Here is a 22,874-nt window from a genome sequence, read left to right as displayed (position 1 = left end):
GCGGGAATCATACTTAATGTAGTTTTCTGCAAGCGTCAGCGGAGCGTCAGACATCTCCCTTCATGCATCCACCAAGTCCACTCCTGGCAGTCTCCAGTAAAAGCCCCCTGTGCTGAAGCGAAAATTGCCGCCGTTTCTATAGATACAGAGTGCCATTGCTTACTGGGAACAGTTAAGGAACCATAGTACTATATCTTGTTGTGAAACTGTCTACTTTTCTCACTTGTGGCCGAGAAAACTGAAACCCTCTCACCTTGGGCTGGAAGAATTAAAGATCATGACTGGGATTACATACATTGACTCGTGAAGTAATACAAAATTATTTCACTCTTCATTGTATTTGTTTCTGTGCAAAATGTGCGTTCTATTGCTATATTTCTATCTGTAGGTAAAAATTGGGTATTGAAAGAAAATTCCCGTGAACAGGGGCGTGAAGATATGGTTCCGCTTTTACAGCATTTACACATAGCAGCGTCATGGATCTACGAGAATTTTGCTTGTATGTGTAAGGTTAACATATTTAAGCATAGAACTGAAGTCACAACAATTTTCACCTTTTGAAGACGCTTGTGGTTACCCATATGTCAATTCCCATCTCGTGATTGGCACACATTTTTAAAAATTGCCCGTCCCTTGTGGGGATCGAACCCACGACCTTTGGATCAGAAGTCCAACGCGCTATCCTCTGCGCCAAAGGGACGCTGTGCAAGTGATGGTCTCAGATTTAAGAGATTCTGCAAGACATGACCCGTGCTACATGTCTCGCGTTACTTTTCTGATAGGCTTACTTTCATATTTCTCTGAAGCAATTACATCAAAGACTCATTATTTATGTAACAGACACGATACATCGCTCCGAATCGCTCTGTTTACCATGGCTCTACTGATTGAAACACCTGCGTATTGACAGAGCTGCTCTGTACAATCGTAGTAACACAGTCCTGCTATTAGATTCGCTCACGTGCGCTGCTTACAGATAAATGGGAATTGCGCTCTTTAGAACAGCATCCACTCACAAAGTGGTAAACGACACACTGGGAACACTGTACGATTAGTCACATTTTTTGACTTTGGTTGACTGCTGTGTCACAGCCGGTCCCCATCATATGTATACACTCCAACGGACGTGTGTGCCCTGTTAGCACATTTACCAGGAACGTTAGCTGCATCACCTCCCTGGTAATTCCATGCCGTGCCCGAAGCGTCAGCCATTGCTTGGTGACAGTGTGCTTCGATGAGAAGTGGACAGATGATGCATCTCTCTCGCCGCCAGTTATAGGCGGGAATCATACTTAATGTAGTTTTCTGCAAGCGTCAGCGGAGCGTCAGACATCTCCCTTCATGCATCCACCAAGTCCACTCCTGGCAGTCTCCAGTAAAAGCCCCCTGTGCTGAAGCGAAAATTGCCGCCGTTTCTATAGATACAGAGTGCCATTGCTTACTGGGAACAGTTAAGGAACCATAGTACAATATCTTGTTGTGAAACTGTCTACTTTTCTCACTTGTGGCCGAGAAAACTGAAACCCTCTCACCTTGGGCTGGAAGAATTAAAGATCATGACTGGGATTACATACATTGACTCGTGAAGTAATACAAAATGATTTCACTCTTCATTGTATTTGTTTCTGTACAAAATGTGCGTTCTATTGCTATATTTCTATCTGTAGGTAAAAATTGGGTATTGAAAGAAAATTCCCGTGAACAGGGGCGTGAAGATATGGTTCCGCTTTTACAGCATTTACACATAGCAGCGTCATGGATCTACGAGAATTTTGCTTGTATGTGTAAGGTTAACATATTTAAGCATAGAACTGAAGTCACAACAATTTTCACCTTTTGAAGACGCTTGTGGTTACCCATATGTCAATTCCCATCTCGTGATTGGCACACATTTTTAAAAATTGCCGGTCCCTTGTGGGGATCGAGCCCACGACCTTTGGATTACAAGTCCAACGCGCTATCCTCTGCGCCAAAGGGACGCTGTGCAAGTGATGGTCTCAGATGTAAGAGATTCTGCAAGACATGACCCATGCTACATGCCTCGCGTTACTTTTCTGATAGGCTTACTTTCATATTTCTCTGAAGCAATTACATCAAAGACTCATTATTTATGTAACAGACACGATACATCGCTCCGAATCGCTCTGTTTACCATGGCTCTACTGATTGAAACACCTGCGTATTGACAGAGTTGCTCTGTACAATCGTAGTAACACAGTCCTGCTATTAGATTCGCTCACGTGCGCTGCTTACAGATAAATGGGAATTGCGCTCTTTAGAACAGCATCCACTCACAAATGGTAAACGACACACTGGGAACACTGTACGATTAGTCACATTTTTTGACTTTGGTTGACTGCTGTGTCACAGCCGGTCCCCATCATATGTATACACTCCAACGGACGTGTGTGCCCTGTTAGCACATTTACCAGGAACGTTAGCTGCATCACCTCCCTGGCAATTCCATGCCGTGCTCGAAGCGTCAGCCATTGCTTGGTGACAGTGTGCTTCGATGAGAAGTGGACAGATGATGCATCTCTCTCGCCGTCAGTTATAGGCGGGAATCATACTTAATGTAGTTTTCTGCAAGCGTCAGCGGAGCGTCAGACATCTCTGTCTGGTCTTCTCCCTTCATGCATCCACCAAGTCCACTCCTGGCAGTCTCCAGTAAAAGCCCCCTGTGCTGAAGCGAAAATTGCCGCCGTTTCTATAGATACAGAGTGCCATTGCTTACTGGGAACAGTTAAGGAACCATAGTACAATATCTTGTTGTGAAACTGTCTACTTTTCTCACTTGTGGCCGAGAAAACTGAAACCCTCTCACCTTGGGCTGGAAGAATTAAAGATCATGACTGGGATTACATACATTGACTCGTGAAGTAATACAAAATTATTTCACTCTTCATTGTATTTGTTTCTGTACAAAATGTGCGTTCTATTGCTATATTTCTATCTGTAGGTAAAAATTGGGTATTGAAAGAAAATTCCCGTGAACAGGGGCGTGAAGATATGGTTCCGCTTTTACAGCGTTTACACATAGCAGCGTCATGGATCTACGAGAATTTTGCTTGTATGTGTAAGGTTAACATATTTAAGCATAGAACTGAAGTCACAACAATTTTCACCTTTTGAAGACGCTTGTGGTTACCCATATGTCAATTCCCATCTCGTGATTGGCACACATTTTTAAAAATTGCCCGTCCCTTGTGGGGATCTAACCCACGACCTTTGGATTAGAAGTCCAACGCGCTATCCTCTGCGCCAAAGGGACGCTGTGCAAGTGATGGTCTCAGATGTAAGAGATTCTGCAAGACATGACCCGTGCTACTAGTCTCGCGTTACTTTTCTGATAGGCTTACTTTCATATTTCTCTGAAGCAATTACATCAAAGACTCATTATTTATGTAACAGACACGATACATCGCTCCGAATCGCTCTGTTTACCATGGCTCTACTGATTGAAACACCTGCGTATTGACAGAGTTGCTCTGTACAATCGTAGTAACACAGTCCTGCTATTAGATTCGCTCACGTGCGCTGCTTACAGATAAATGGGAATTGCGCTCTTTAGAACAGCATCCACTCACAAAGTGGTAAACGACACACTGGGAACACTGTACGATTAGTCACATTTTTTGACTTTGGTTGACTGCTGTGTCACAGCCGGTCCCCATCATATGTATACACTCCAACGGACGTGTGTGCCCTGTTAGCACATTTACCAGGAACGTTAGCTGCATCACCTCCCTGGCAATTCCATGCCGTGCTCGAAGCGTCAGCCATTGCTTGGTGACAGTGTGCTTCGATGAGAAGTGGACAGATGATGCATCTCTCTCGCCGTCAGTTATAGGCGGGAATCATACTTAATGTAGTTTTCTGCAAGCGTCAGCGGAGCGTCAGACATCTCTGTCTGGTCTTCTCCCTTCATGCATCCACCAAGTCCACTCCTGGCAGTCTCCAGTAAAAGCCCCCTGTGCTGAAGCGAAAATTGCCGCCGTTTCTATAGATACAGAGTGCCATTGCTTACTGGGAACAGTTAAGGAACCATAGTACAATATCTTGTTGTGAAACTGTCTACTTTTCTCACTTGTGGCCGAGAAAACTGAAACCCTCTCACCTTGGGCTGGAAGAATTAAAGATCATGACTGGGATTACATACATTGACTCGTGAAGTAATACAAAATTATTTCACTCTTCATTGTATTTGTTTCTGTACAAAATGTGCGTTCTATTGCTATATTTCTATCTGTAGGTAAAAATTGGGTATTGAAAGAAAATTCCCGTGAACAGGGGCGTGAAGATATGGTTCCGCTTTTACAGCGTTTACACATAGCAGCGTCATGGATCTACGAGAATTTTGCTTGTATGTGTAAGGTTAACATATTTAAGCATAGAACTGAAGTCACAACAATTTTCACCTTTTGAAGACGCTTGTGGTTACCCATATGTCAATTCCCATCTCGTGATTGGCACACATTTTTAAAAATTGCCCGTCCCTTGTGGGGATCTAACCCACGACCTTTGGATTAGAAGTCCAACGCGCTATCCTCTGCGCCAAAGGGACGCTGTGCAAGTGATGGTCTCAGATGTAAGAGATTCTGCAAGACATGACCCGTGCTACTAGTCTCGCGTTACTTTTCTGATAGGCTTACTTTCATATTTCTCTGAAGCAATTACATCAAAGACTCATTATTTATGTAACAGACACGATACATCGCTCCGAATCGCTCTGTTTACCATGGCTCTACTGATTGAAACACCTGCGTATTGACAGAGTTGCTCTGTACAATCGTAGTAACACAGTCCTGCTATTAGATTCGCTCACGTGCGCTGCTTACAGATAAATGGGAATTGCGCTCTTTAGAACAGCATCCACTCACAAAGTGGTAAACGACACACTGGGAACACTGTACGATTAGTCACATTTTTTGACTTTGGTTGACTGCTGTGTCACAGCCGGTCCCCATCATATGTATACACTCCAACGGACGTGTGTGCCCTGTTAGCACATTTACCAGGAACGTTAGCTGCATCACCTCCCTGGCAATTCCATGCCGTGCTCGAAGCGTCAGCCATTGCTTGGTGACAGTGTGCTTCGATGAGAAGTGGACAGATGATGCATCTCTCTCGCCGTCAGTTATAGGCGGGAATCATACTTAATGTAGTTTTCTGCAAGCGTCAGCGGAGCGTCAGACATCTCTGTCTGGTCTTCTCCCTTCATGCATCCACCAAGTCCACTCCTGGCAGTCTCCAGTAAAAGCCCCCTGTGCTGAAGCGAAAATTGCCGCCGTTTCTATAGATACAGAGTGCCATTGCTTACTGGGAACAGTTAAGGAACCATAGTACAATATCTTGTTGTGAAACTGTCTACTTTTCTCACTTGTGGCCGAGAAAACTGAAACCCTCTCACCTTGGGCTGGAAGAATTAAAGATCATGACTGGGATTACATACATTGACTCGTGAAGTAATACAAAATTATTTCACTCTTCATTGTATTTGTTTCTGTACAAAATGTGCGTTCTATTGCTATATTTCTATCTGTAGGTAAAAATTGGGTATTGAAAGAAAATTCCCGTGAACAGGGGCGTGAAGATATGGTTCCGCTTTTACAGCGTTTACACATAGCAGCGTCATGGATCTACGAGAATTTTGCTTGTATGTGTAAGGTTAACATATTTAAGCATAGAACTGAAGTCACAACAATTTTCACCTTTTGAAGACGCTTGTGGTTACCCATATGTCAATTCCCATCTCGTGATTGGCACACATTTTTAAAAATTGCCCGTCCCTTGTGGGGATCTAACCCACGACCTTTGGATTAGAAGTCCAACGCGCTATCCTCTGCGCCAAAGGGACGCTGTGCAAGTGATGGTCTCAGATGTAAGAGATTCTGCAAGACATGACCCGTGCTACTAGTCTCGCGTTACTTTTCTGATAGGCTTACTTTCATATTTCTCTGAAGCAATTACATCAAAGACTCATTATTTATGTAACAGACACGATACATCGCTCCGAATCGCTCTGTTTACCATGGCTCTACTGATTGAAACACCTGCGTATTGACAGAGTTGCTCTGTACAATCGTAGTAACACAGTCCTGCTATTAGATTCGCTCACGTGCGCTGCTTACAGATAAATGGGAATTGCGCTCTTTAGAACAGCATCCACTCACAAAGTGGTAAACGACACACTGGGAACACTGTACGATTAGTCACATTTTTTGACTTTGGTTGACTGCTGTGTCACAGCCGGTCCCCATCATATGTATACACTCCAACGGACGTGTGTGCCCTGTTAGCACATTTACCAGGAACGTTAGCTGCATCACCTCCCTGGCAATTCCATGCCGTGCTCGAAGCGTCAGCCATTGCTTGGTGACAGTGTGCTTCGATGAGAAGTGGACAGATGATGCATCTCTCTCGCCGTCAGTTATAGGCGGGAATCATACTTAATGTAGTTTTCTGCAAGCGTCAGCGGAGCGTCAGACATCTCTGTCTGGTCTTCTCCCTTCATGCATCCACCAAGTCCACTCCTGGCAGTCTCCAGTAAAAGCCCCCTGTGCTGAAGCGAAAATTGCCGCCGTTTCTATAGATACAGAGTGCCATTGCTTACTGGGAACAGTTAAGGAACCATAGTACAATATCTTGTTGTGAAACTGTCTACTTTTCTCACTTGTGGCCGAGAAAACTGAAACCCTCTCACCTTGGGCTGGAAGAATTAAAGATCATGACTGGGATTACATACATTGACTCGTGAAGTAATACAAAATTATTTCACTCTTCATTGTATTTGTTTCTGTACAAAATGTGCGTTCTATTGCTATATTTCTATGTGTAGGTAAAAATTGGGTATTGAAAGAAAATTCCCGTGAACAGGGGCGTGAAGATATGGTTCCGCTTTTACAGCATTTACACATAGCAGCGTCATGGATCTACGAGAATTTTGCTTGTATGTGTAAGGTTAACATATTTAAGCATAGAACTGAAGTCACAACAATTTTCACCTTTTGAAGACGCTTGTGGTTACCCATATGTCAATTCCCATCTCGTGATTGGTACACATTTTTAAAAATTTCCCATTCCTTGTGGGGATCGAACCCACGACCTTTGGATTAGAAATCCAACGCGCTATCCTCTGCGCCAAAGGGACGCTGTGCAAGTGATGGTCTCAGATGTAAGAGATTCTGCAAGACATGACCCGTGCTACATGTCTCGCGTTACTTTTCTGATAGGCTTACTTTCATATTTCTCTGAAGCAATTACATCAAAGACTCATTATTTATGTAACAGACACGATACATCGCTCCGAATCGCTCTGTTTACCATGGCTCTACTGATTGAAACACCTGCGTATTGACAGAGTTGCTCTGTACAATCGTAGTAACACAGTCCTGCTATTAGATTCGCTCACGTGCGCTGCTTACAGATAAATGGGAATTGCGCTCTTTAGAACAGCATCCACTCACAAAGTGGTAAACGACACACTGGGAACACTGTACGATTAGTCACATTTTTTGACTTTGGTTGACTGCTGTGTCACAGCCGGTCCCCATCATATGTATACACTCCAACGGACGTGTGTGCCCTGTTAGCACATTTACCAGGAACGTTAGCTGCATCACCTCCCTGGCAATTCCATGCCGTGCTCGAAGCGTCAGCCATTGCTTGGTGACAGTGTGCTTCGATGAGAAGTGGACAGATGATGCATCTCTCTCGCCGTCAGTTATAGGCGGGAATCATACTTAATGTAGTTTTCTGCAAGCGTCAGCGGAGCGTCAGACATCTCTGTCTGGTCTTCTCCCTTCATGCATCCACCAAGTCCACTCCTGGCAGTCTCCAGTAAAAGCCCCCTGTGCTGAAGCGAAAATTGCCGCCGTTTCTATAGATACAGAGTGCCATTGCTTACTGGGAACAGTTAAGGAACCATAGTACAATATCTTGTTGTGAAACTGTCTACTTTTCTCACTTGTGGCCGAGAAAACTGAAACCCTCTCACCTTGGGCTGGAAGAATTAAAGATCATGACTGGGATTACATACATTGACTCGTGAAGTAATACAAAATTATTTCACTCTTCATTGTATTTGTTTCTGTACAAAATGTGCGTTCTATTGCTATATTTCTATCTGTAGGTAAAAATTGGGTATTGAAAGAAAATTCCCGTGAACAGGGGCGTGAAGATATGGTTCCGCTTTTACAGCGTTTACACATAGCAGCGTCATGGATCTACGAGAATTTTGCTTGTATGTGTAAGGTTAACATATTTAAGCATAGAACTGAAGTCACAACAATTTTCACCTTTTGAAGACGCTTGTGGTTACCCATATGTCAATTCCCATCTCGTGATTGGCACACATTTTTAAAAATTGCCCGTCCCTTGTGGGGATCTAACCCACGACCTTTGGATTAGAAGTCCAACGCGCTATCCTCTGCGCCAAAGGGACGCTGTGCAAGTGATGGTCTCAGATGTAAGAGATTCTGCAAGACATGACCCGTGCTACTAGTCTCGCGTTACTTTTCTGATAGGCTTACTTTCATATTTCTCTGAAGCAATTACATCAAAGACTCATTATTTATGTAACAGACACGATACATCGCTCCGAATCGCTCTGTTTACCATGGCTCTACTGATTGAAACACCTGCGTATTGACAGAGTTGCTCTGTACAATCGTAGTAACACAGTCCTGCTATTAGATTCGCTCACGTGCGCTGCTTACAGATAAATGGGAATTGCGCTCTTTAGAACAGCATCCACTCACAAAGTGGTAAACGACACACTGGGAACACTGTACGATTAGTCACATTTTTTGACTTTGGTTGACTGCTGTGTCACAGCCGGTCCCCATCATATGTATACACTCCAACGGACGTGTGTGCCCTGTTAGCACATTTACCAGGAACGTTAGCTGCATCACCTCCCTGGCAATTCCATGCCGTGCTCGAAGCGTCAGCCATTGCTTGGTGACAGTGTGCTTCGATGAGAAGTGGACAGATGATGCATCTCTCTCGCCGTCAGTTATAGGCGGGAATCATACTTAATGTAGTTTTCTGCAAGCGTCAGCGGAGCGTCAGACATCTCTGTCTGGTCTTCTCCCTTCATGCATCCACCAAGTCCACTCCTGGCAGTCTCCAGTAAAAGCCCCCTGTGCTGAAGCGAAAATTGCCGCCGTTTCTATAGATACAGAGTGCCATTGCTTACTGGGAACAGTTAAGGAACCATAGTACAATATCTTGTTGTGAAACTGTCTACTTTTCTCACTTGTGGCCGAGAAAACTGAAACCCTCTCACCTTGGGCTGGAAGAATTAAAGATCATGACTGGGATTACATACATTGACTCGTGAAGTAATACAAAATTATTTCACTCTTCATTGTATTTGTTTCTGTACAAAATGTGCGTTCTATTGCTATATTTCTATCTGTAGGTAAAAATTGGGTATTGAAAGAAAATTCCCGTGAACAGGGGCGTGAAGATATGGTTCCGCTTTTACAGCATTTACACATAGCAGCGTCATGGATCTACGAGAATTTTGCTTGTATGTGTAAGGTTAACATATTTAAGCATAGAACTGAAGTCACAACAATTTTCACCTTTTGAAGACGCTTGTGGTTACCCATATGTCAATTCCCATCTCGTGATTGGTACACATTTTTAAAAATTGCCCATTCCTTGTGGGGATCGAACCCACGACCTTTGGATTAGAAATACAACGCGCTATCCTCTGCGCCAAAGGGACGCTGTGCAAGTTATGGTCTCAGATGTAAGAGATTCTGCAAGACACGATCCGTGCTACATGTCTCGCGTTACTTTTCTGATAGGCTTACTTTCATATTTCTCTGAAGCAATTACATCAAAGACTCATTATTTATGTAACAGACACGATACATCGCTCCGAATCGCTCTGTTTACCATGGCTCTACTGATTGAAACACCTGCGTATTGACAGAGTTGCTCTGTACAATCGTAGTAACACAGACCTGCTATTAGATTCGCTCACGTGCGCTGCTTACAGATAAATGGGAATTGCGCTCTTTAGAACAGCATCCACTCACAAAGTGGTAAACGACACACTGGGAACACTGTACGATTAGTCACATTTTTTGACTTTGGTTGACTGCTGTGTCACAGCCGGTCCCCATCATATGTATACACTCCAACGGACGTGTGTGCCCTGTTAGCACATTTACCAGGAACGTTAGCTGCATCACCTCCCTGGCAATTCCATGCCGTGCTCGAAGCGTCAGCCATTGCTTGGTGACAGTGTGCTTCGATGAGAAGTGGACAGATGATGCATCTCTCTCGCCGTCAGTTATAGGCGGGAATCATACTTAATGTAGTTTTCTGCAAGCGTCAGCGGAGCGTCAGACATCTCTGTCTGGTCTTCTCCCTTCATGCATCCACCAAGTCCACTCCTGGCAGTCTCCAGTAAAAGCCCCCTGTGCTGAAGCGAAAATTGCCGCCGTTTCTATAGATACAGAGTGCCATTGCTTACTGGGAACAGTTAAGGAACCATAGTACAATATCTTGTTGTGAAACTGTCTACTTTTCTCACTTGTGGCCGAGAAAACTGAAACCCTCTCACCTTGGGCTGGAAGAATTAAAGATCATGACTGGGATTACATACATTGACTCGTGAAGTAATACAAAATTATTTCACTCTTCATTGTATTTGTTTCTGTACAAAATGTGCGTTCTATTGCTATATTTCTATCTGTAGGTAAAAATTGGGTATTGAAAGAAAATTCCCGTGAACAGGGGCGTGAAGATATGGTTCCGCTTTTACAGCATTTACACATAGCAGCGTCATGGATCTACGAGAATTTTGCTTGTATGTGTAAGGTTAACATATTTAAGCATAGAACTGAAGTCACAACAATTTTCACCTTTTGAAGACGCTTGTGGTTACCCATATGTCAATTCCGAACTCGTGATTGGCACACATTTTTAAAAATTGCCCGTCCCTTGTGGGGATCTAACCCACGACCTTTGGATTAGAAGTCCAACGCGCTATCCTCTGCGCCAAAGGGACGCTGTGTAAGTGATGGTCTCAGATGTAAGAGATTCTGCAAGACATGACCCGTGCTACATGCCTCGCGTTACTTTTCTGATAGGCTTACTTTCATATTTCTCTGAAGCAATTACATCAAAGACTCATTATTTATGTAACAGACACGATACATCGCTCCGAATCGCTCTGTTTACCATGGCTCTACTGATTGAAACACCTGCGTATTGACAGAGTTGCTCTGTACAATCGTAGTAACACAGTCCTGCTATTAGATTCGCTCACGTGCGCTGCTTACAGATAAATGGGAATTGCGCTCTTTAGAACAGCATCCACTCACAAAGTGGTAAACGACACACTGGGAACACTGTACGATTAGTCACATTTTTTGACTTTGGCTGACTGCTGTGTCACAGCCGGTCCCCATCATATGTATACACTCCAACGGACGTGTGTGCCCTGTTAGCACATTTACCAGGAACGTTAGCTGCATCACCTCCCTGGCAATTCCATGCCGTGCTCGAAGCGTCAGCCATTGCTTGGTGACAGTGTGCTTCGATGAGAAGTGGACAGATGATGCATCTCTCTCGCCGTCAGTTATAGGCGGGAATCATACTTAATGTAGTTTTCTGCAAGCGTCAGCGGAGCGTCAGACATCTCTGTCTGGTCTTCTCCCTTCATGCATCCACCAAGTCCACTCCTGGCAGTCTCCAGTAAAAGCCCCCTGTGCTGAAGCGAAAATTGCCGCCGTTTCTATAGATACAGAGTGCCATTGCTTACTGGGAACAGTTAAGGAACCATAGTACAATATCTTGTTGTGAAACTGTCTACTTTTCTCACTTGTGGCCGAGAAAACTGAAACCCTCTCACCTTGGGCTGGAAGAATTAAAGATCATGACTGGGATTACATACATTGACTCGTGAAGTAATACAAAATTATTTCACTCTTCATTGTATTTGTTTCTGTACAAAATGTGCGTTCTATTGCTATATTTCTATGTGTAGGTAAAAATTGGGTATTGAAAGAAAATTCCCGTGAACAGGGGCGTGAAGATATGGTTCCGCTTTTACAGCATTTACACATAGCAGCGTCATGGATCTACGAGAATTTTGCTTGTATGTGTAAGGTTAACATATTTAAGCATAGAACTGAAGTCACAACAATTTTCACATTTTGAAGACGCTTGTGGTTACCCATATGTCAATTCCCATCTCGTGATTGGTACACATTTTTAAAAATTGCCCATTCCTTGTGGGGATCGAACCCACGACCTTTGGATTAGAAATCCAACGCGCTATCCTCTGCGCCAAAGGGACGCTGTGCAAGTGATGGTCTCAGATGTAAGAGATTCTGCAAGACATGACCCGTGCTACATGTCTCGCGTTACTTTTCTGATAGGCTTACTTTCATATTTCTCTGAAGCAATTACATCAAAGACTCATTATTTATGTAACAGACACGATACATCGCTCCGAATCGCTCTGTTTACCATGGCTCTACTGATTGAAACACCTGCGTATTGACAGAGTTGCTCTGTACAATCGTAGTAACACAGTCCTGCTATTAGATTCGCTCACGTGCGCTGCTTACAGATAAATGGGAATTGCGCTCTTTAGAACAGCATCCACTCACAAAGTGGTAAACGACACACTGGGAACACTGTACGATTAGTCACATTTTTTGACTTTGGTTGACTGCTGTGTCACAGCCGGTCCCCATCATATGTATACACTCCAACGGACGTGTGTGCCCTGTTAGCACATTTACCAGGAACGTTAGCTGCATCACCTCCCTGGCAATTCCATGCCGTGCTCGAAGCGTCAGCCATTGCTTGGTGACAGTGTGCTTCGATGAGAAGTGGACAGATGATGCATCTCTCTCGCCGTCAGTTATAGGCGGGAATCATACTTAATGTAGTTTTCTGCAAGCGTCAGCGGAGCGTCAGACATCTCTGTCTGGTCTTCTCCCTTCATGCATCCACCAAGTCCACTCCTGGCAGTCTCCAGTAAAAGCCCCCTGTGCTGAAGCGAAAATTGCCGCCGTTTCTATAGATACAGAGTGCCATTGCTTACTGGGAACAGTTAAGGAACCATAGTACAATATCTTGTTGTGAAACTGTCTACTTTTCTCACTTGTGGCCGAGAAAACTGAAACCCTCTCACCTTGGGCTGGAAGAATTAAAGATCATGACTGGGATTACATACATTGACTCGTGAAGTAATACAAAATTATTTCACTCTTCATTGTATTTGTTTCTGTACAAAATGTGCGTTCTATTGCTATATTTCTATCTGTAGGTAAAAATTGGGTATTGAAAGAAAATTCCCGTGAACAGGGGCGTGAAGATATGGTTCCGCTTTTACAGCATTTACACATAGCAGCGTCATGGATCTACGAGAATTTTGCTTGTATGTGTAAGGTTAACATATTTAAGCATAGAACTGAAGTCACAACAATTTTCACCTTTTGAAGACGCTTGTGGTTACCCATATGTCAATTCCGAACTCGTGATTGGCACACATTTTTAAAAATTGCCCGTCCCTTGTTGGGATCGAACCCACGACCTTTGGATTAGAGGTCCAACGCGCTATCCTCTGCGCCAAAGCGACGCTGTGCAAGTGATGGTCTCAGATGTAAGAGATTCTGCAAGACATGACCCGTGCCACATGTCTCGCGTTACTTTTCTGATAGGCTTACTTTCATATTTCTCTGAAGCAATTACATCAAAGACTCATTATTTATGTAACAGACACGATACATCGCTCCGAATCGCTCTGTTTACCATGGCTCTACTGATTGAAACACCTGCGTATTGACAGAGTTGCTCTGTACAATCGTAGTAACACAGACCTGCTATTAGATTCGCTCACGTGCGCTGCTTACAGTTAAATGGGAATTGCGCTCTTTAGAACAGCATCCACTCACAAAGTGGTAAACGACACACTGGGAACACTGTACGATTAGTCACATTTTTTGACTTTGGTTGACTGCTGTGTCACAGCCGGTCCCCATCATATGTATACACTCCAACGGACGTGTGTGCCCTGTTAGCACATTTACCAGGAACGTTAGCTGCATCACCTCCCTGGCAATTCCATGCCGTGCTCGAAGCGTCAGCCATTGCTTGGTGACAGTGTGCTTCGATGAGAAGTGGACAGATGATGCATCTCTCTCGCCGTCAGTTATAGGCGGGAATCATACTTAATGTAGTTTTCTGCAAGCGTCAGCGGAGCGTCAGACATCTCTGTCTGGTCTTCTCCCTTCATGCATCCACCAAGTCCACTCCTGGCAGTCTCCAGTAAAAGCCCCCTGTGCTGAAGCGAAAATTGCCGCCGTTTCTATAGATACAGAGTGCCATTGCTTACTGGGAACAGTTAAGGAACCATAGTACAATATCTTGTTGTGAAACTGTCTACTTTTCTCACTTGTGGCCGAGAAAACTGAAACCCTCTCACCTTGGGCTGGAAGAATTAAAGATCATGACTGGGATTACATACATTGACTCGTGAAGTAATACAAAATTATTTCACTCTTCATTGTATTTGTTTCTGTACAAAATGTGCGTTCTATTGCTATATTTCTATCTGTAGGTAAAAATTGGGTATTGAAAGAAAATTCCCGTGAACAGGGGCGTGAAGATATGGTTCCGCTTTTACAGCATTTACACATAGCAGCGTCATGGATCTACGAGAATTTTGCTTGTATGTGTAAGGTTAACATATTTAAGCATAGAACTGAAGTCACAACAATTTTCACCTTTTGAAGACGCTTGTGGTTACCCATATGTCAATTCCGAACTCGTGATTGGCACACATTTTTAAAAATTGCCCGTCCCTTGTGGGGATCGAACCCACGACCTTTGGATTAGAAGTCCAACGCGCTATCCTCTGCGCCAAAGGGACGCTGTGTAAGTGATGGTCTCAGATGTAAGAGATTCTGCAAGACATGACCCGTGCTACATGCCTCGCGTTACTTTTCTGATAGGCTTACTTTCATATTTCTCTGAAGCAATTACATCAAAGACTCATTATTTATGTAACAGACACGATACATCGCTCCGAATCGCTCTGTTTACCATGGCTCTACTGATTGAAACACCTGCGTATTGACAGAGTTGCTCTGTACAATCGTAGTAACACAGTCCTGCTATTAGATTCGCTCACGTGCGCTGCTTACAGATAAATGGGAATTGCGCTCTTTAGAACAGCATCCACTCACAAAGTGGTAAACGACACACTGGGAACACTGTACGATTAGTCACATTTTTTGACTTTGGCTGACTGCTGTGTCACAGCCGGTCCCCATCATATGTATACACTCCAACGGACGTGTGTGCCCTGTTAGCACATTTACCAGGAACGTTAGCTGCATCACCTCCCTGGCAATTCCATGCCGTGCTCGAAGCGTCAGCCATTGCTTGGTGACAGTGTGCTTCGATGAGAAGTGGACAGATGATGCATCTCTCTCGCCGTCAGTTATAGGCGGGAATCATACTTAATGTAGTTTTCTGCAAGCGTCAGTGGAGCGTCAGACATCTCTGTCTGGTCTTCTCCCTTCATGCATCCACCAAGTCCACTCCTGGCAGTCTCCAGTAAAAGCCCCCTGTGCTGAAGCGAAAATTGCCGCCGTTTCTATAGATACAGAGTGCCATTGCTTACTGGGAACAGTTAAGGAACCATAGTACAATATCTTGTTGTGAAACTGTCTACTTTTCTCATTTGTGGCCGAGAAAACTGAAACCCTCTCACCTTGGGCTGGAAGAATTAAAGATCATGACTGGGATTACATACATTGACTCGTGAAGTAATACAAAATGATTTCACTCTTCATTGTATTTGTTTCTGTACAAAATGTGCGTTCTATTGCTATATTTCTATGTGTAGGTAAAAATTGGGTATTGAAAGAAAATTCCCGTGAACAGGGGCGTGAAGATACGGTTCCGCTTTTACAGCATTTACACATAGCAGCGTCATGGATCTACGAGAATTTTGCTTGTATGTGTAAGGTTAACATATTTAAGCATAGAACTGAAGTCACAACAATTTTCACCTTTTGAAGACGCTTGTGGTTACCCATATGTCAATTCCCATCTCGTGATTGGCACACATTTTTAAAAATTGCCCGTCGTTTGTGGGTATCGAACCCACGACCTTTGGATTAGAAGTCCAACGCGCTATCCTCTGCGCCAAAGGGACGCTATGCAAGTGATGGTCTCAGATGTAAGAGATTCTGCAAGACATGACCCGTGCTACATGCCTCGCGTTACTTTTCTGATAGGCTTACTTTCATATTTCTCTGAAGCAATTACATCAAAGACTCATTATTTATGTAACAGACACGATACATCGCTCCGAATCGCTCTGTTTACCATGGCTCTTCTGATTGAAACACCTGCGTATTGACAGAGTTGCTCTGTACAATCGTAGTAACACAGTCCTGCTATTAGATTCGCTCACGTGCGCTGCTTACAGATAAATGGGAATTGCGCTCTTTAGAACAGCATCCACTCACAAAGTGGTAAACGACACACTGGGAACACTGTACGATTAGTCACATTTTTTGACTTTGGCTGACTGCTGTGTCACAGCCGGTCCCCATCATATGTATACACTCCAACGGACGTGTGTGCCCTGTTAGCACATTTACCAGGAACGTTAGCTGCATCACCTCCCTGGCAATTCCATGCCGTGCTCGAAGCGTCAGCCATTGCTTGGTGACAGTGTGCTTCGATGAGAAGTGGACAGATGATGCATCTCTCTCGCCGTCAGTTATAGGCGGGAATCATACTTAATGTAGTTTTCTGCAAGCGTCAGCGGAGCGTCAGACATCTCTGTCTGGTCTTCTCCCTTCATGCATCCACCAAGTCCACTCCTGGCAGTCTCCAGTAAAAGCCCCCTGTGCTGAAGCGAAAATTGCCGCCGTTTCTATAGATACAGAGTGCCATTGCTTACTGGGAACAGTTAAGGAACCATAGTACAATATCTTGTTGTGAAACTGTCTACTTTTCTCACTTGTGGCCGAGAAAACTGAAACCCTCTCACCTTGGGCTGGAAGAATTAAAGATCATGACTGGGATTACATACATTGACTCGTGAAGTAATACAAAATTATTTCACTCTTCATTGTATTTGTTTCTGTACAAAATGTGCGTTCTATTGCTATATTTCTATGTGTAGGTAAAAATTGGGTATTGAAAGAAAATTCCCGTGAACAGGGGCGTGAAGATATGGTTCCGCTTTTACAGCATTTACACATAGCAGCGTCATGGATCTACGAGAATTTTGCTTGTATGTGTACGGTTAACATATTTAAGCATAGAACTGAAGTCACAACAATTTTCACCTTTTGAAGACGCTTGTGGTTACCCATATGTCAATTCCCATCTCGTGATTGGTACACATTTTTAAAAATTGCCCATTCCTTGTGGGGATCGAACCCACAACCTTTGGATTAGAAATCCAACGCGCTATCCTCTGCGCCAAAGGGACGCTGTGCAAGTGATGGTCTCAGATCTAAGAGATTCTGCAAGACATGACCCGTGCTACATGTCTCGCGTTACTTTTCTGATAGGCTTACTTTCATATTTCTCTGAAGCAATTACATCAAAGACTCATTATTTATGTAACAGACACGATACATCGCTCCGAATCGCTCTGTTTACCATGGCTCTACTGATTGAAACACCTGCGTATTGACAGAGTTGCTCTGTACAATCGTAGTAACACAGTCCTGCTATTAGATTCGCTCACGTGCGCTGCTTACAGATAAATGGGAATTGCGCTCTTTAGAACAGCATCCACTCACAAAGTGGTAAACGACACACTGGGAACACTGTACGATTACTCACATTTTTTGACTTTGGTTGACTGCTGTGTCACAGCCGGTCCCCATCATATGTATACACTCCAACGGACGTGTGTGCCCTGTTAGCACATTTACCAGGAACGTTAGCTGCATCACCTCCCTGGCAATTCCATGCCGTGCTCGAAGCGTCAGCCATTGCTTGGTGACAGTGTGCTTCGATGAGAAGTGGACAGATGATGCATCTCTCTCGCCGTCAGTTATAGGCGGGAATCATACTTAATGTAGTTTTCTGCAAGCGTCAGCGGAGCGTCAGACATCTCTGTCTGGTCTTCTCCCTTCATGCATCCACCAAGTCCACTCCTGGCAGTCTCCAGTAAAAGCCCCCTGTGCTGAAGCGAAAATTGCCGCCGTTTCTATAGATACAGAGTGCCATTGCTTACTGGGAACAGTTAAGGAACCATAGTACAATATCTTGTTGTGAAACTGTCTACTTTTCTCACTTGTGGCCGAGAAAACTGAAACCCTCTCACCTTGGGCTGGAAGAATTAAAGATCATGACTGGGATTACATACATTGACTCGTGAAGTAATACAAAATTATTTCACTCTTCATTGTATTTGTTTCTGTACAAAATGTGCGTTCTATTGCTATATTTCTATCTGTAGGTAAAAATTGGGTATTGAAAGAAAATTCCCGTGAACAGGGGCGTGAAGATATGGTTCCGCTTTTACAGCATTTACACATAGCAGCGTCATGGATCTACGAGAATTTTGCTTCTATGTGTAAGGTTAACATATTTAAGCATAGAACTGAAGTCACAACAATTTTCACCTTTTGAAGACGCTTGTGGTTACCCATATGTCAATTCCCATCTCGTGATTGGCACACATTTTTAAAAATTGCCCGTCCCTTGTGGGGATCGAACCCACGACCCATGGATTAGAGGTCCAACGCGCTATCCTCTGCGCCAAAGCGACGCTGTGCAAGTGATGGTCTCAGATGTAAGAGATTCTGCAAGACATGACCCGTGCCACATGTCTCGCGTTACTTTTCTGATAGGCTTACTTTCATATTTCTCTGAAGCAATTACATCAAAGACTCATTATTTATGTAACAGACACGATACATCGCTCCGAATCGCTCTGTTTACCATGGCTCTACTGATTGAAACACCTGCGTATTGACAGAGTTGCTCTGTACAATCGTAGTAACACAGTCCTGCTATTAGATTCGCTCACGTGCGCTGCTTACAGATAAATGGGAATTGCGCTCTTTAGAACAGCATCCACTCACAAAGTGGTAAACGACACACTGGGAACACTGTACGATTAGTCACATTTTTTGACTTTGGTTGACTGCTGTGTCACAGCCGGTCCCCATCATATGTATACACTCCAACGGACGTGTGTGCCCTGTTAGCACATTTACCAGGAACGTTAGCTGCATCACCTCCCTGGCAATTCCATGCCGTGCTCGAAGCGTCAGCCATTGCTTGGTGACAGTGTGCTTCGATGAGAAGTGGACAGATGATGCATCTCTCTCGCCGTCAGTTATAGGCGGGAATCATACTTAATGTAGTTTTCTGCAAGCGTCAGCGGAGCGTCAGACATCTCTGTCTGGTCTTCTCCCTTCATGCATCCACCAAGTCCACTCCTGGCAGTCTCCAGTAAAAGCCCCCTGTGCTGAAGCGAAAATTGCCGCCGTTTCTATAGATACAGAGTGCCATTGCTTACTGGGAACAGTTAAGGAACCATAGTACAATATCTTGTTGTGAAACTGTCTACTTTTCTCACTTGTGGCCGAGAAAACTGAAACCCTCTCACCTTGGGCTGGAAGAATTAAAGATCATGACTGGGATTACATACATTGACTCGTGAAGTAATACAAAATTATTTCATTCTTCATTGTATTTGTTTCTGTACAAAATGTGCGTTCTATTGCTATATTTCTATCTGTAGGTAAAAATTGGGTATTGAAAGAAAATTCCCGTGAACAGGGGCGTGAAGATATGGTTCCGCTTTTACAGCATTTACACATAGCAGCGTCATGGATCTACGAGAATTTTGCTTGTATGTGTAAGGTTAACATATTTAAGCATAGAACTGAAGTCACAACAATTTTCACCTTTTGAAGACGCTTGTGGTTACCCATATGTCAATTCCCATCTCGTGATTGGCACACATTTTTAAAAATTGCCCGTCCCTTGTGGGGATCGAACCCACGACCTTTGGATTACAAGTCCAACGCGCTATCCTCTGCGCCAAAGGGACGCTGTGCAAGTGATGGTCTCAGATGTAAGAGATTCTGCAAGACATGACCCGTGCTACATGTCTCGCGTTACTTTTCTGATAGGCTTACTTTCATATTTCTCTGAAGCAATTACATCAAAGACTCATTATTTATGTAACAGACACGATACATCGCTCCGAATCGCTCTGTTTACCATGGCTCTACTGATTGAAACACCTGCGTATTGACAGAGTTGCTCTGTACAATCGTAGTAACACAGTCCTGCTATTAGATTCGCTCACGTGCGCTGCTTACAGATAAATGGGAATTGCGCTCTTTAGAACAGCATCCACTCACAAAGTGGTAAACGACACACTGGGAACACTGTACGATTAGTCACATTTTTTGACTTTGGCTGACTGCTGTGTCACAGCCGGTCCCCATCATATGTATACACTCCAACGGACGTGTGTGCCCTGTTAGCACATTTACCAGGAACGTTAGCTGCATCACCTCCCTGGCAATTCCATGCCGTGCTCGAAGCGTCAGCCATTGCTTGGTGACAGTGTTCTTCGATGAGAAGTGGACAGATGATGCATCTCTCTCGCCGTCAGTTATAGGCGGGAATCATACTTAATGTAGTTTTGTGCAAGCGTCAGTGGAGCGTCAGACATCTCTGTCTGGTCTTCTCCCTTCATGCATCCACCAAGTCCACTCCTGGCAGTCTCCAGTAAAAGCCCCCTGTGCTGAAGCGAAAATTGCCGCCGTTTCTATAGATACAGAGTGCCATTGCTTACTGGGAACAGTTAAGGAACCATAGTACAATATCTTGTTGTGAAACTGTCTACTTTTCTCACTTGTGGCCGAGAAAACTGAAACCCTCTCACCTTGGGCTGGAAGAATTAAAGATCATGACTGCGATTACATACATTGACGCGTGAAGTAATACAAAATGATTTCACTCTTCATTGTATTTGTTTCTGTACAAAATGTGCGTTCTATTGCTATATTTCTATCTGTAGGTAAAAATTGGGTATTGAAAGAAAATTCCCGTGAACAGGGGCGTGAAGATATGGTTCCGCTTTTACAGCATTTACACATAGCAGCGTCATGGATCTACGAGAATTTTGCTTGTATGTGTAAGGTTAACATATTTAAGCATAGAACTGAAGTCACAACAATTTTCACCTTTTGAAGACGCTTGTAGTTACCCATATGTCAATTCCCATCTCGTGATTGGCACACATTTTTAAAAATTGCCCGTCCCTTGTGGGGATCGAACCCACGACCTTTGGATTAGAAGTCCAACGCGCTATCCTCTGCGCCAAAGGGACGCTGTGCAAGTGATGCTCTCAGATGTAAGAGATTCTGCAAGACATGACCCGTGCTACATGTCTCGCGTTACTTCTCTGATAGGCTTACTTTCATATTTCTCTGAAGCAATTACATCAAAGACTCATTATTTATGTAACAGACACGATACATAGCTCCGAATCGCTCTGTTTACCATGGCTCTACTGATTGAAACACCTGCGTATTGACAGAGTTGCTCTGTACAATCGTAGTAACACAGTCCTGCTATTAGATTCGCTCACGTGCGCTGGTTACAGATAAATGGGAATTGCGCTCTTTAGAACAGCATCCACTCACAAAGTGGTAAACGACACACTGGGAACACTGTACGATTAGTCACATTTTTTTACTTTGGTGGACTGCTGTGTCACAGCCGGTCCCCATCATATGTATACACTCCAACGGACGTGTGTGCCCTGTTAGCACATTTACCAGGAACGTTAGCTGCATCACCTCCCTGGCAATTCCATGCCGTGCTCGAAGCGTCAGCCAATGCTTGGTGACAGTGTGCTTCGATGAGAAGTGGACAGATGATGCATCTCTCTCGCCGTCAGTTATAGGCGGGAATCATACTTAATGTAGTTTTCTGCAAGCGTCAGCGGAGCGTCAGACATCTCTGTCTGGTCTTCTCCTTCATGCATCCACCAAGTCCACTCCTGGCAGTCTCCAGTAAAAGCCCCCTGTGCTGAAGCGAAAATTGCCGCCGTTTCTATAGATACAGAGTGCCATTGCTTACTGGGAACAGTTAAGGAACCATAGTACAGTATCTTGTTGTGAAACTGTCTACTTTTCTCACTTGTGGCCGAGAAAACAGAAACCCTCTCACCTTGGGCTGGAAGAATTAAAGATCATGACTGGGATTACATACATTGACTCGTGAAGTAATACAAAATTATTTCACTCTTCATTGTATTTGTTTCTGTACAAAATGTGCGTTCTATTGCTATATTTCTATCTGTAGGTAAAAATTGGGTATTGAAAGAAAATTCCCGTGAACAGGGGCGTGAAGATATGGTTCCGCTTTTACAGCATTTACACATAGCAGCGTCATGGATCTACGAGAATTTTGCTTGTATGTGTAAGGTTAACATATTTAAGCAAAGAACTGACGTCACAACAATTTTCACCTTTTGAAGTCGCTTGTGGTTACCCATATGTCAATTCCCATCTCGTGATTGGCACACATTTTTAAAAATTGCCCGTCCCTTGTGGGGATCGAACCCACGACCTTTGGATTAGAGGTCCAACGCGCTATCCTCCGCGCCAATGGGACGCTGTGCAAGTGATGGTCTCAGATGTAAGAGATTCTGCAAGACATGACCCGTGCTACATGTCTCGCGTTACTTTTCTGATAGGCTTACTTTCATATTTCTCTGAAGCAATTACATCAAAGACTAATTACTTATGTAACAGACACGATACATCGCTCCGAATCGCTCTGTTTACCATAGCTCTACTGATTGAAGCACCTGCGTATTGACA

General features: G+C 43.9%; 18 non-coding genes across 18 annotated transcripts; all 18 read right to left on the bottom strand.

Moving 5' to 3' along the window:
* Positions 1-627: 627 nt before the first annotated feature.
* Positions 628-700, bottom strand: Trnar-ucu (transfer RNA arginine (anticodon UCU)). The gene has a single exon. It is a non-coding gene; the product is annotated as a tRNA-Arg (tRNA).
* A 1,206-nt stretch (positions 701-1,906) lies between these two features.
* Positions 1,907-1,979, bottom strand: Trnat-ugu (transfer RNA threonine (anticodon UGU)). The gene has a single exon. It is a non-coding gene; the product is annotated as a tRNA-Thr (tRNA).
* A 1,219-nt stretch (positions 1,980-3,198) lies between these two features.
* Trnar-ucu (transfer RNA arginine (anticodon UCU)) lies at positions 3,199-3,271 on the bottom strand. The gene has a single exon. It is a non-coding gene; the product is annotated as a tRNA-Arg (tRNA).
* A 1,220-nt stretch (positions 3,272-4,491) lies between these two features.
* Trnar-ucu (transfer RNA arginine (anticodon UCU)) lies at positions 4,492-4,564 on the bottom strand. Its single transcript has one exon. It is a non-coding gene; the product is annotated as a tRNA-Arg (tRNA).
* Positions 4,565-5,784: 1,220 nt separating this feature from the next.
* Positions 5,785-5,857, bottom strand: Trnar-ucu (transfer RNA arginine (anticodon UCU)). Its single transcript has one exon. It is a non-coding gene; the product is annotated as a tRNA-Arg (tRNA).
* Positions 5,858-7,077: 1,220 nt separating this feature from the next.
* Trnar-ucu (transfer RNA arginine (anticodon UCU)) lies at positions 7,078-7,150 on the bottom strand. The gene has a single exon. It is a non-coding gene; the product is annotated as a tRNA-Arg (tRNA).
* A 1,220-nt stretch (positions 7,151-8,370) lies between these two features.
* On the bottom strand, positions 8,371-8,443 carry Trnar-ucu (transfer RNA arginine (anticodon UCU)). The gene has a single exon. It is a non-coding gene; the product is annotated as a tRNA-Arg (tRNA).
* Positions 8,444-9,663: 1,220 nt separating this feature from the next.
* Positions 9,664-9,736, bottom strand: Trnar-ucu (transfer RNA arginine (anticodon UCU)). The gene has a single exon. It is a non-coding gene; the product is annotated as a tRNA-Arg (tRNA).
* A 1,220-nt stretch (positions 9,737-10,956) lies between these two features.
* Positions 10,957-11,029, bottom strand: Trnar-ucu (transfer RNA arginine (anticodon UCU)). Its single transcript has one exon. It is a non-coding gene; the product is annotated as a tRNA-Arg (tRNA).
* A 1,220-nt stretch (positions 11,030-12,249) lies between these two features.
* On the bottom strand, positions 12,250-12,322 carry Trnar-ucu (transfer RNA arginine (anticodon UCU)). Its single transcript has one exon. It is a non-coding gene; the product is annotated as a tRNA-Arg (tRNA).
* Positions 12,323-13,542: 1,220 nt separating this feature from the next.
* On the bottom strand, positions 13,543-13,615 carry Trnar-ucu (transfer RNA arginine (anticodon UCU)). Its single transcript has one exon. It is a non-coding gene; the product is annotated as a tRNA-Arg (tRNA).
* Positions 13,616-14,835: 1,220 nt separating this feature from the next.
* Positions 14,836-14,908, bottom strand: Trnar-ucu (transfer RNA arginine (anticodon UCU)). Its single transcript has one exon. It is a non-coding gene; the product is annotated as a tRNA-Arg (tRNA).
* A 1,220-nt stretch (positions 14,909-16,128) lies between these two features.
* Trnar-ucu (transfer RNA arginine (anticodon UCU)) lies at positions 16,129-16,201 on the bottom strand. The gene has a single exon. It is a non-coding gene; the product is annotated as a tRNA-Arg (tRNA).
* A 1,220-nt stretch (positions 16,202-17,421) lies between these two features.
* On the bottom strand, positions 17,422-17,494 carry Trnar-ucu (transfer RNA arginine (anticodon UCU)). The gene has a single exon. It is a non-coding gene; the product is annotated as a tRNA-Arg (tRNA).
* A 1,220-nt stretch (positions 17,495-18,714) lies between these two features.
* Positions 18,715-18,787, bottom strand: Trnar-ucu (transfer RNA arginine (anticodon UCU)). Its single transcript has one exon. It is a non-coding gene; the product is annotated as a tRNA-Arg (tRNA).
* Positions 18,788-20,007: 1,220 nt separating this feature from the next.
* Positions 20,008-20,080, bottom strand: Trnat-ugu (transfer RNA threonine (anticodon UGU)). The gene has a single exon. It is a non-coding gene; the product is annotated as a tRNA-Thr (tRNA).
* Positions 20,081-21,300: 1,220 nt separating this feature from the next.
* Trnar-ucu (transfer RNA arginine (anticodon UCU)) lies at positions 21,301-21,373 on the bottom strand. The gene has a single exon. It is a non-coding gene; the product is annotated as a tRNA-Arg (tRNA).
* Positions 21,374-22,592: 1,219 nt separating this feature from the next.
* Positions 22,593-22,665, bottom strand: Trnar-ucu (transfer RNA arginine (anticodon UCU)). The gene has a single exon. It is a non-coding gene; the product is annotated as a tRNA-Arg (tRNA).
* Between the last annotated feature and the right edge of the window lie 209 nt (positions 22,666-22,874).

This window comes from Schistocerca cancellata, chromosome 1 (genome assembly GCF_023864275.1).
Source record: "Schistocerca cancellata isolate TAMUIC-IGC-003103 chromosome 1, iqSchCanc2.1, whole genome shotgun sequence".
Lineage (NCBI taxonomy): Eukaryota > Metazoa > Arthropoda > Insecta > Orthoptera > Acrididae > Schistocerca > Schistocerca cancellata.
Note: the sequence above shows the minus strand (reverse complement) of the source record. Positions and strands in the feature narration are given on the sequence as shown.